The sequence below is a fragment of the Aquarana catesbeiana genome, linkage group LG02 (genome assembly GCF_042186555.1).
Source record: "Aquarana catesbeiana isolate 2022-GZ linkage group LG02, ASM4218655v1, whole genome shotgun sequence".
Classification (NCBI taxonomy): Eukaryota; Metazoa; Chordata; class Amphibia; order Anura; family Ranidae; genus Aquarana; species Aquarana catesbeiana.
Window position 1 is genome coordinate 569,623,094 of NC_133325.1, and position 10,068 is coordinate 569,633,161.

The following is a 10,068-nucleotide window of genomic DNA, read 5'->3' on the forward strand; positions in this document are numbered from 1 at the left end:
GCTCTGCCCAGAAGGACCATGTGATCATCCCTGAGGCTGGCCGCTCCGCCCCCTGCCCCCCCCAGTGGTAGGCAGGATCACCCCTTGGCTGGCCACACCCCCTCACGAGTCCCGACCAGTGACAATGAAGGAGGCGGGCCAGCTCCTCGGCATCAATCAGAGCCCTGATCTGCCGAACAGCTCTGCAGCTGGGGGAGTCGGGGGAGGGATCAGTCACTGTACTGCATGTGATACTTCCCTCCCCGCGCCCCTGCATGATCCCCGGCAACAGACATTCCCACACCTCCTCCGGACCTCCAGTACACACTCCTGCAGACCCGCCACACAGGGACAGCAGCTCCATAGGTTACATCCAGCAGGGATGAGGAGGTGACAGGCCATGTCTGCGCCCTAGGCAGCAGTGCGCCCTAGGCGGCTGCCTTGTCCGCCTAGTGGTAGCACCGGCCCTGCATGCGGTGTTCCACATGCACCAGTGTGCACCTAGGCTAAAGCCGGGTAAAAAACTGACAGCTCCGTTCGGATTCGCTGTACTAACCATGCGAGGTTAGTCCAGCGATCTCCCCCACTGAGCTGTTGTGTTCTGACAAGGTGATGCCCCCCCCCAGAACACTCCGATCAGCACTCTCTGCCATTGGCTGAGAGCGCTGGTCGGGAGGTGGTCGGCTGCTGGTTTTCCAGCATTTCGACATACTGTACACATGGGCCGAATGTTGGCGTTTTTTTTTTTTGTTAACTGGCCGTTGTCTCCTGACATTCAGCCCATGTGTACAGGGCTTTATAGTTTCTAAAACTATTAGAAGATCAGACCCACAGTTAGAAATGATCAAAAAATTATTTTTCATTAAAAATACATTAGCGGACACAAACGCAGCATAATTTACACAATTCCTGCTAAATCTAAAAGATAAAACTGTATTGAGTTCATAAATAAAGCTCTGTGTGTGAATAAGGTCTTGGGGCTCATTGACATGGGCGCTGTGGCCTGTACAATGTAAATCAGTGTTTGTTTTTTATGTGGATGGAGCTGTGTGTAGGCAGGCTTTGATACGCTATGGGGACACAGCAGCTGTATTAAAACAGCCACAGGTACTGATTTGACAGGCGTGTCAGTGAGGGGGAGTGACCCAAACAGAGTGTATTCAGAGCAACTCACCCACACCTGACAAATTAAGAACTGTGGCTGTTAGAGCTGCACGATCAATTGTTAAAAAAAAATCGCAATCTCGAGTCAACTCCCTCTCACGATTTTAATCCGGCATTTACACGATTCATGTAACAAGTGCAGAGCCATTCTCTGCTCATAGCTGTCAAAAAATAAATTTAAAAAAATGGGCAGCCGGTGTTCTATCGAATAGTGCATCTCCGTCTAATAATGCCTCTGACGATCTGCACATGTGCAGTACGCAACGTCACTCCAGCTGATATGTTGATCAGCTGGCTTGATGTCAACACTGCACATGCACAGATCATCGGAGGCATTAGGGAGAATGCAATCGTCAGATTCTGCCTGCCTCTCTGCCCATGCTGGAGAATTGACCGATCATGTGACAGGCGGATTTGGGTGTGTTTGTAGGGTGGGCCAACGTCCAGCAACACTTTAGCATGATGGAACTTTATTTCACTATTAAGAAGATTTTGAGATAGTGGACTTTATGTGAATTATGATGCATTGCATTTGATTTATTTATACTAATCATTCATGGTTGATTGACATTTTTTGACATTTTTTTGACATTTGACATGGTTGATTGATATACTCCTGGACCCATAATAGCACCCCGCCAGAAAAAAAACTTATAGCTGAAAAAACTAAAAGCACTGGATCCCAGGGTCCAGCTCTCTAGAAAGAGAAGCGTTACAGGCTAAACCTCGTTTCTTCCGCCACGGGGCCCGGGTACCATTTAATTTGGCCTAAAAAGACACTTTGAACGGATCCGGCTGCATCGCTAGCCCCAGCAAGGATTGCTCCAGTGGAGCTCAGCACAGCACATCTTTACTCCTGACCAACACCTAGACACTGGTGAAAAAACTGAGGTACTCCCAGTAGTGGGAGGGGTTATATAGGGAGTGGACTTCCTGTCTTAGGGTGTGCCAGTGTCCATCACCTGAAGGTGGCCTATAACCACATAGTAATTACTATGGCTCTGTGTCCCGTGATGTACGATAAAGAAAGAAAAATTATTATCTTTTATTTTTTTAGTGTCTCTATGGCAGCACATGGATGGGTCAAGTCCTGGGGGAAAAAAAGTGTGGGAACTCACCCAAGATCCCCCTTACCTCAAAAATAAAAAAGTGTGTGTGTATATATATATATACAGTATATATATATATATATATATATATATATATATATATATATATACAATGTCCTCAGGCTGCCTGTATTGATTGTGCAAAGTGGGGCCTAGGCCCCGGGCTGCTCACTCCTCAGTGCCCATCAATGCAGTCTTACGAGTGCCCATCAAATGCAGTCTTACCAGTGCCCATCAAATGCAGCCTTATCAGTGCCCATCAATGCAGCCTTACCACTGCCAGCAATGCAGCCTCACCAGTAATGCAGCCTCACCAGTGTCCCCAGCAATGCAGCCTCACCAGTGTCCCCAGCAATGCAGCCTCACCAGTGTCCCCAGCAATGCAGCCTTTCCACCAGTGTCCCCAACAATGCAGCCTTTCCACCAGTGTCCCTAGCAATGTAGCCTCACCACCAGTGTCCTTAGCAATGCAGCCTCACCACCAGAGTCCTTAGCAATGCAGCCTCACCACCAGTGTCCCCAGCAATGCAGCCTCACCACCGATGTCCCCAGCAATGCAGCCTCACCACCAGTGTCCCCAGCAATGCAGCCTCACCACCAGTGTCCTTAGCAATGCAGCCTCACCACCAATGTCTCCAGCAATGCAGCCTCACCACCAGTGTCCCCAGTAATGCAGCCTTACCACCAGTGTCCCCAGCAATGCAGCCCTTCCACCAGTGTCTCCAGCAATGCAGCCTTTCCACCAGTGTCCCCAGCAATGCAGCCTCACCACCAGTGTCCTTAGCAATGCAGCCTCACCACCAGTGTCCCCAGCAATGCAGCCTCACCACCAATGTCCCCAGCAATGCAGCCTCACCACCACTGTCCCCAGCAATGCAGCCTCACCACCAGTGTCCCCAGCAATGCAGCCTCACCACCAGTGTCCCCAGCAATGCAGCCTCACCACCAGTGTCCCCAGCAATGCAGCCTCGCCACCAGTGTCCCCAGCAATGCAGCCTCGCCACCAGTGTCCCCAGCAATGCAGCCTCGCCACCAGTGTCCCCAGCAATGCAGCCTTACCAGTGCCAATAGGGGTCAGTCCACCCCGGGGGGATGTCATCCCGGCGCTTCCGTCCTCCCCTCCAATGTCCGCTGTAACAAGGTCCCACCTCCTATAATACACGCCGGCACTGTTCCGCCTGCATGATGGGACTTGTAGTTTCACAACAGCTGGAGATCACCAGTTTGAGACCCCTGATTTAGATGATACAGCTTGAGTAGGAATTCAAGGAGGCAGCTCTTCACTTGTTGACCACAGTAGAAGTAACTAACAGATGATCTAGCTTCCTAAAAGCTATGATGTAAGCTTTTAAGACCTGTGGCAATGTGTAAGAATTGCCCCCAAAAAATATGACAAACTCTCTTTGGAAGAGAAGGATGGATCATGGAAGTGCCCACATATGACTGAGCCTGATTGGAACTAGGTTACTAAACACAGTATCTGCTTGTCAGACACTTTTATTGAATTTGATAGCTCATGTCTTTGGAGTGTGTGAGTGTAGCCAGGTGCTGGGCTGCATTGCATTTTATTCTTCTCTCCCTCTACTGATATACTGGTATTATGCTGCTCCATACTCCTCCAGACAGCAGGGGGAGTGTTAAAGCCGAGCAAGACTTCTAAGCAGAGCGTCGAGAATCCTGGGTGTTGTAGTTTGAGATGGCAACCATATAATGGAGCCAATTGACTAACTATACTAGAGATCTCAATGTGCACTGTGCAGTAGGAGGAGTGAGAGATGATTTTTATTAAATTGCTTGGGAAAGCTCTTCCTCTTAGCACTGAGGGAGTTAGGGAGAGCGTACCTCTGATTGAATATTCACCTGCCAGCGGAAAACCATACTGACGGAGATCTGAGCCTGAGACTGGGAGTGAGGACAACCGGGGGCAGCTCAGCACTGCTCACATCACAGCACTTGCCCTGCTGCCAGGAGACTGGAGCATCCACTCACCCTCTGCTTCCCACTGCTGATCACTGGAGGCCTTCGGGGAGAGACCAAGGGCCCCCTATTTTGCAGCAATAGGTCACTGCAGCATCCCAGGAACTGGTAAGCATTGCTGATACTGCTAGCAGGGACTGAGCCACTGAGAGCAGGACATTAAGTGTACCCAATCTATAATGAACACTATACTGCACTTATTCCAAACCTAACCTGCAACTATACCGAACCTTTACTGCATCTGAACCAGAGATTCCTTGCACATGTGCCAAGGCTATACTGTATCTTTACTACATGCAGGCTAACTGAGACTGTTGTTAAGTGTACCAGCATTCTTAAAGGTCCCCAACGATAGCCGGCAGAAGAACAATTGAAAGGACTGCCCCTCCCATAATTATTATGGGAGAACTAGCATTGCTTCTATAAATGTGCTCTGGCAGTATAGTTCCAGCACTCAGTAAAATAAAATGTACTACTGTTTACTGCTACAATTGAGGTGGCCTTGCTACTGTTTATTCTCATCTGGACGCCAAATGTAATTTTATTCCTAATCACTTTGTATGTAAATTGAGTTTAACCATTAATAACCCATTATACAGTTGCCTAGTTACCAACCATATTGGGTGATACTATACAATGTTTATTAAAGTTAAAGTGGAATTAATGCTGTAGCAAAGTGGAAAATTTTAAAAACACCCTTCCTCCGCAAGGCAATGTTATAATGTGCTTATATGCATTGCATATTAGCACATTATGTGAAACTTACCTTATAACAAAGCCCTCCAGCTACGCGCTGTGGTCGCTGACAGGGCTTCCATCTTCACCCGGTCTTCCTTCCTGGGTCGCGGCTCTAGTCCTTTAAATGGCCGAGCCGTGATGATGTCACTCCCGCGCATGCACAAGGGAGTCACGGTTTACGGCACAGAGCTCTGAAGGAATGGCAAAGATATGCCATTCCTTCAGAGCACATGGGCCTTTAACATCACCAGCTGCTACACAAGTAAATATCTCCTAGACGGTGCACCTTTAGGAGATATTTACAGTACCTGCGGTTAAGCCTTATTATAGGCTCACCTGTTGGTACAACATAAACAAATCCACTTTACTACCACTTTAAACCTTCCTATTCTTTACAGCCCTGAAATCCGCCATCCTAGTCTCTGTTTCATCTGCTCAGTTTCATGTGATCAGTTATGATACCAGCCTTTTGATAGCTTGAGTGTTTGGTTGAAAGCTGACATAAGCATACTAGCAACTGTGACAGTTAAGCACAATGTTAGGACAGCAATCTCCCCACTGAGCTATTATGTTCTGATCCGAGCGCTGATCGGCAGCTGTTTTTCCAGCATGCCTGTTTGACAGAGGCCAGACGTTCGGCCGGCTTCTGTCGGACAGTCTGCTGTACACATGGGCCGAATGTATATGGATTGACACTCACATTATAACATGTGAGTTCTGATCTATGCAGCGTTCCATTGTGTGCCCATATGATGACATACTCCAATGGTTTCTGTCATTGACAGCCTGTGGTGACAGGAAGTGGTTGAATTATGCATCATTTAAACTAGAAAAGGACAAGTCTTGGATGATAGAGCAAGAAACAGAGGACAATACTAAAACCTAGAGTGGGTGAGTAGTGTTAAATTAAAGCAGAACTAAACACTCCTTTCCTGTACAGCCAAGCTGCCATGTTAGCCCCTGTTTGATCTGTAGCTGCCATGGTGCTGCCCATGTGATCAGTTAAATCAATTTATTCTGCATTCCTGTAACCCAGATTTAGCCGACAGTGGGCTAAAGTTCGCTGTCAGCTGACATTACTCAACCAGTCCAGGCTCTGGAGGGATCCTGACTTTAATATTGGGATCCACCCAGATGCCTGGACCGGCAGCTGGCTCAGCCTCTCAGTGCTCTGCTGAAAGCCTGAGCCAGCTGCTCCTGCCCCCTCCCCAGCCCTGTGCTCCAGTGAACTCTGGAGGGGCAGAGCAGAGAGCTGGTGACTGACAGTCACTGCTCTCCACTCACTGAAGACTGAGAATTGAGCGATCAGCAGTCAATTCCTGGTGTAGATTCGAGGGGGACAAATGCAGCATCGGACCAATGCTGCATCCACTTAGATGAGTATGTATGTTTGTTATTTTGAAATTCCACACATCTCTTTTAGGACACCAGGCATTTGATGGCGTGACAGTTCAGATGAGAGCACAAGCAACTTTGACAGTTATCATTTAAGGCATACCTTGAATGTAACTGTTTTGGAAAGTTAAATTAATGCGTTTAGTTGTCATTTAAAACGGAACTAAAGGCACAGATACTGTACTTGAAATGGAGCTCCACCCAAAAGGGGAAGCTCCACTTGGCTGCCTCCCCTCCTTCCTCAGCTGCCACATTTGGGACCTTTGGGGGGGGGGGGGGGGAGCCGCAGCAAACTCAGCTGGAAGCTTGGCCCTCCTCCTACTTTCCCCATTGCTGGGCCATTCACAAAGTGCAGCGTGCTTCGTGCATTCGCATTAGGGAAACGGCTGTGAAGCCTCAAGGCATCACTGACGGATTCCCTTAGCCGAGATGGTGGCGGCAGCACCCGAGAGCCAATTGAAAAATCGACTCGGGTGAGGACACCGCTGGATTTGTGGACAGGTAAGTGTCCTAATATTAAAAGTCTGCAGCTACAGTATTTGTAGCTGCTGACTTCTGAATTTTACTGAAGGAGCTCCTCTTTAACTCTGTTCTAACAGCCTGATGTCCATAAGGTCCCTCACCAGCATCGGCATCTTGTCCCTGGCTTCGGTCATTCTGATTGGCCGGTGAGGGATGACTTCCCTCCCATGCATCTGCACGAGGGCAGTCATTCCTCCACACTTCGAGTGTGCTGGAATGCATACCGAGCTGCACATTCTGCAAAAAATAGCCTCCCTCTTTGTAATTTTTTTACTTTTTGCCTTCAGTTTCACTTTAAACATTCTACATATTTTTAAACATGTATTAGTGGAAGAGGTATAGGAAGAGGGGGCACCATAACTGGAGATCTGCTTGAGGTCAATGGATCAGCAAAACAGGTAACCAGTAATTTCTTAGGTCAAGGTCAGCACTGCTAGCCTTCAAGACTTATTTAAAGTGATGTTCCACCCAAAAAAAAATTCATAAATGTGCCTAAAAAAAAAAAAGGAAAAAAATTTGGAAATTTTTTTTTTTTTATTTTACTCACCTCTAAATGCCTGTTGCTAAGGGGTCCCTCGTAGTCTGCCTCCTTCAGTGCCTGGGCTGGTGACATCACTTCTCCTCGGCACAGGAAGGGCTCAGCTCTGCCCCCTCCCTCTTGTCAATCATATGGGACACGTGACAGGTCCCATATGATTGCGCAGCCAATCACGGAGCGCGAACGGAAGGGGAGATGAGCGGGGCTTCCGATCCCCCGCATCGCTGGATCCTAAGACAGGTAAGTGTCCGATTATTAAAAGTCAGCAGCTGCAGTATTTGTAGCTGCTGACTTTTAATTTTTTTTTTTTTTTAGTGGGAACTCCTCTTTAAGTTGCCTTTTCCTCCCAAATTAAAGTGGTTCTAAAGGCAGAAGTTTTTTTAACTTAAAGTAGTTGTAAAGGGTAAAGGTTTTTTAGCTGGTGACTTAATATGAGGACACTTTTTATACTTTTATAATACGGGGACACTTTATATATTTTGCTATAATTAAATCTTGTTGGGTAAATTCATGGTTGATAATTGTGATGCATCTACAATGACAATAAATCTTATCTTATGTCTGCTTAGGGAGCTCTGAGAACTGAGCGACAGATTCAGCATCAGATCAATGCTGCATCCACATAGGTAAGTAGGATTAAAAAAATAAAATCCCATACTTCTCTTTTAATGAATTCCCTGCATTTGGCTCCTTTCACACTTGTACGACCTGAAAGTAGCGCGACTTTGATGCGACTTGAAGCAATACCTGTGTAATCTTGAGGTCTATGGACCTCAAGTGGCATTAAAGTCGAACCAAAGTAGTGCAGGGGCTACTTTGAAGTCGCTGAGACTTAAAGTTGCGCAGATATGAACGGTACTCATTGGAAATCATGGGGTACGACTTGTCATGCGACTTTGTAGTCCCAAGTCCCAGGTCAAGTCGCACAAGTATGAAAGGGGCCTTAAGGTAAAAGAAAATATTCTGTGTTTGGAGCCCCCATAAATACATAACTGAGCCTGATCTTGATCCAGCACAGTCACTGGGAGCAGCGGTTCTCTCCTCACTGGAAATGGAGGCAGTGGCTGGAGCCATTGGCTCCTGTGGAGTGAGGGGGTGGAGCCAAGACACGCTGTTGGTGTCTATGGACAAGCAGCTTGCTATGGGGACACTCTGCAGAGGGGAGGAGCCAAGAGCGATGGCGGGGGACCTGAGAAGAGGAGGATCCAGGCTGCTCTGTGCAAAACTACTGAATAGATCAGGTAAGTATAACATGTTAGTTTTTTTTTTTTTTTTTAAATGTACGTTTACAATCACTTTAACCCCTTTCTGCTAAGGGCATCTTCTCCTACAGTTGCTGCACACTCTCAGCACCTGACAAGCTGGACAGATGCAAGTGAAAGTGAAAGCTGTGCCCTCAATCCTAGCTTGTCATCTCCATCAGATTGTACAAGAGACTGCTTATCTGACTATATGAACAGAGTCTATCTCTGACTTTTTGAACAGAGTCTATCTCTGACTATATGAACAGATTCTATCTCTGACTATATGAACAGATTCTATCTCTGACTTTATGAACAGAGTCTATATCTGACTATATGAACAGAGTCTATCTCTGACTATATGACCAGATTCTATCTCTGACTATATGACCAGATTCTATCTCTGACTATATGAACAGAGTCTATCTCTGACTATATGAACAGAGTCTATCTCTGACTATATGAACAGATTATATCTCTGACTATATGACCATATTCTTTCTCTGACTATATGAACAGATTCTTTCTCTGACTATATGAATAGAGTCTATCTCTGAGTATATGAACAGATTATATCTCTGAGTATATGAACAGATTATATCTCTGACTATATGAACATATTCTTTCTCTGACTATATGAACAGAGTCTATCTCTGAGTATATGAACAGTCTATATCTGACTATATGAACAGATTCTTTCTCTGACTATATGTACAGAGTCTATCTCTGAGTATATGAACAGTCTATATCTGACTATATGAACAGATTCTTTCTCTGACTATATGTACAGAGTCTATCTCTGAGTATATGAACAGTCTATATCTGACTATATGAACAGATTCTTTCTCTGACTATATGTACAGAGTCTATCTCTGAGTATATGAACAGTCTATATCTGACTATATGAACAGATTATATCTCTGACTATATGAACAGTCTATATCTGACTATATGAACAGATTCTTTCTCTGAGTATATGAACAGAGTCTATCTCTGACTATATGAACAGAGTCTATCTCTGACTATATGAACAGAGTCTATCTCTGACTATATGAACAGATTCTTTCTCTGAGTATATGAACAGAGTCTATCTCTGAGTATATGAACAGAGTCTATCTCTGAGTATATGAACAGTCTATATCTGACTATATGAACAGATTCTTTCTCTGACTATATGTACAGAGTCTATCTCTGAGTATATGAACAGTCTATATCTGACTATATGAACAGATTATATCTCTGACTATATGAACAGTCTATATCTGACTATATGAACAGATTCTTTCTCTGACTATATGAACAGAGTCTATCTCTGACTATATGAACAGATTCTTTCTCTGAGTATATGAACAGAGTCTATCTCTGAGTATATGAACAGATTCTTTCTCTGACTATATTAACAGAG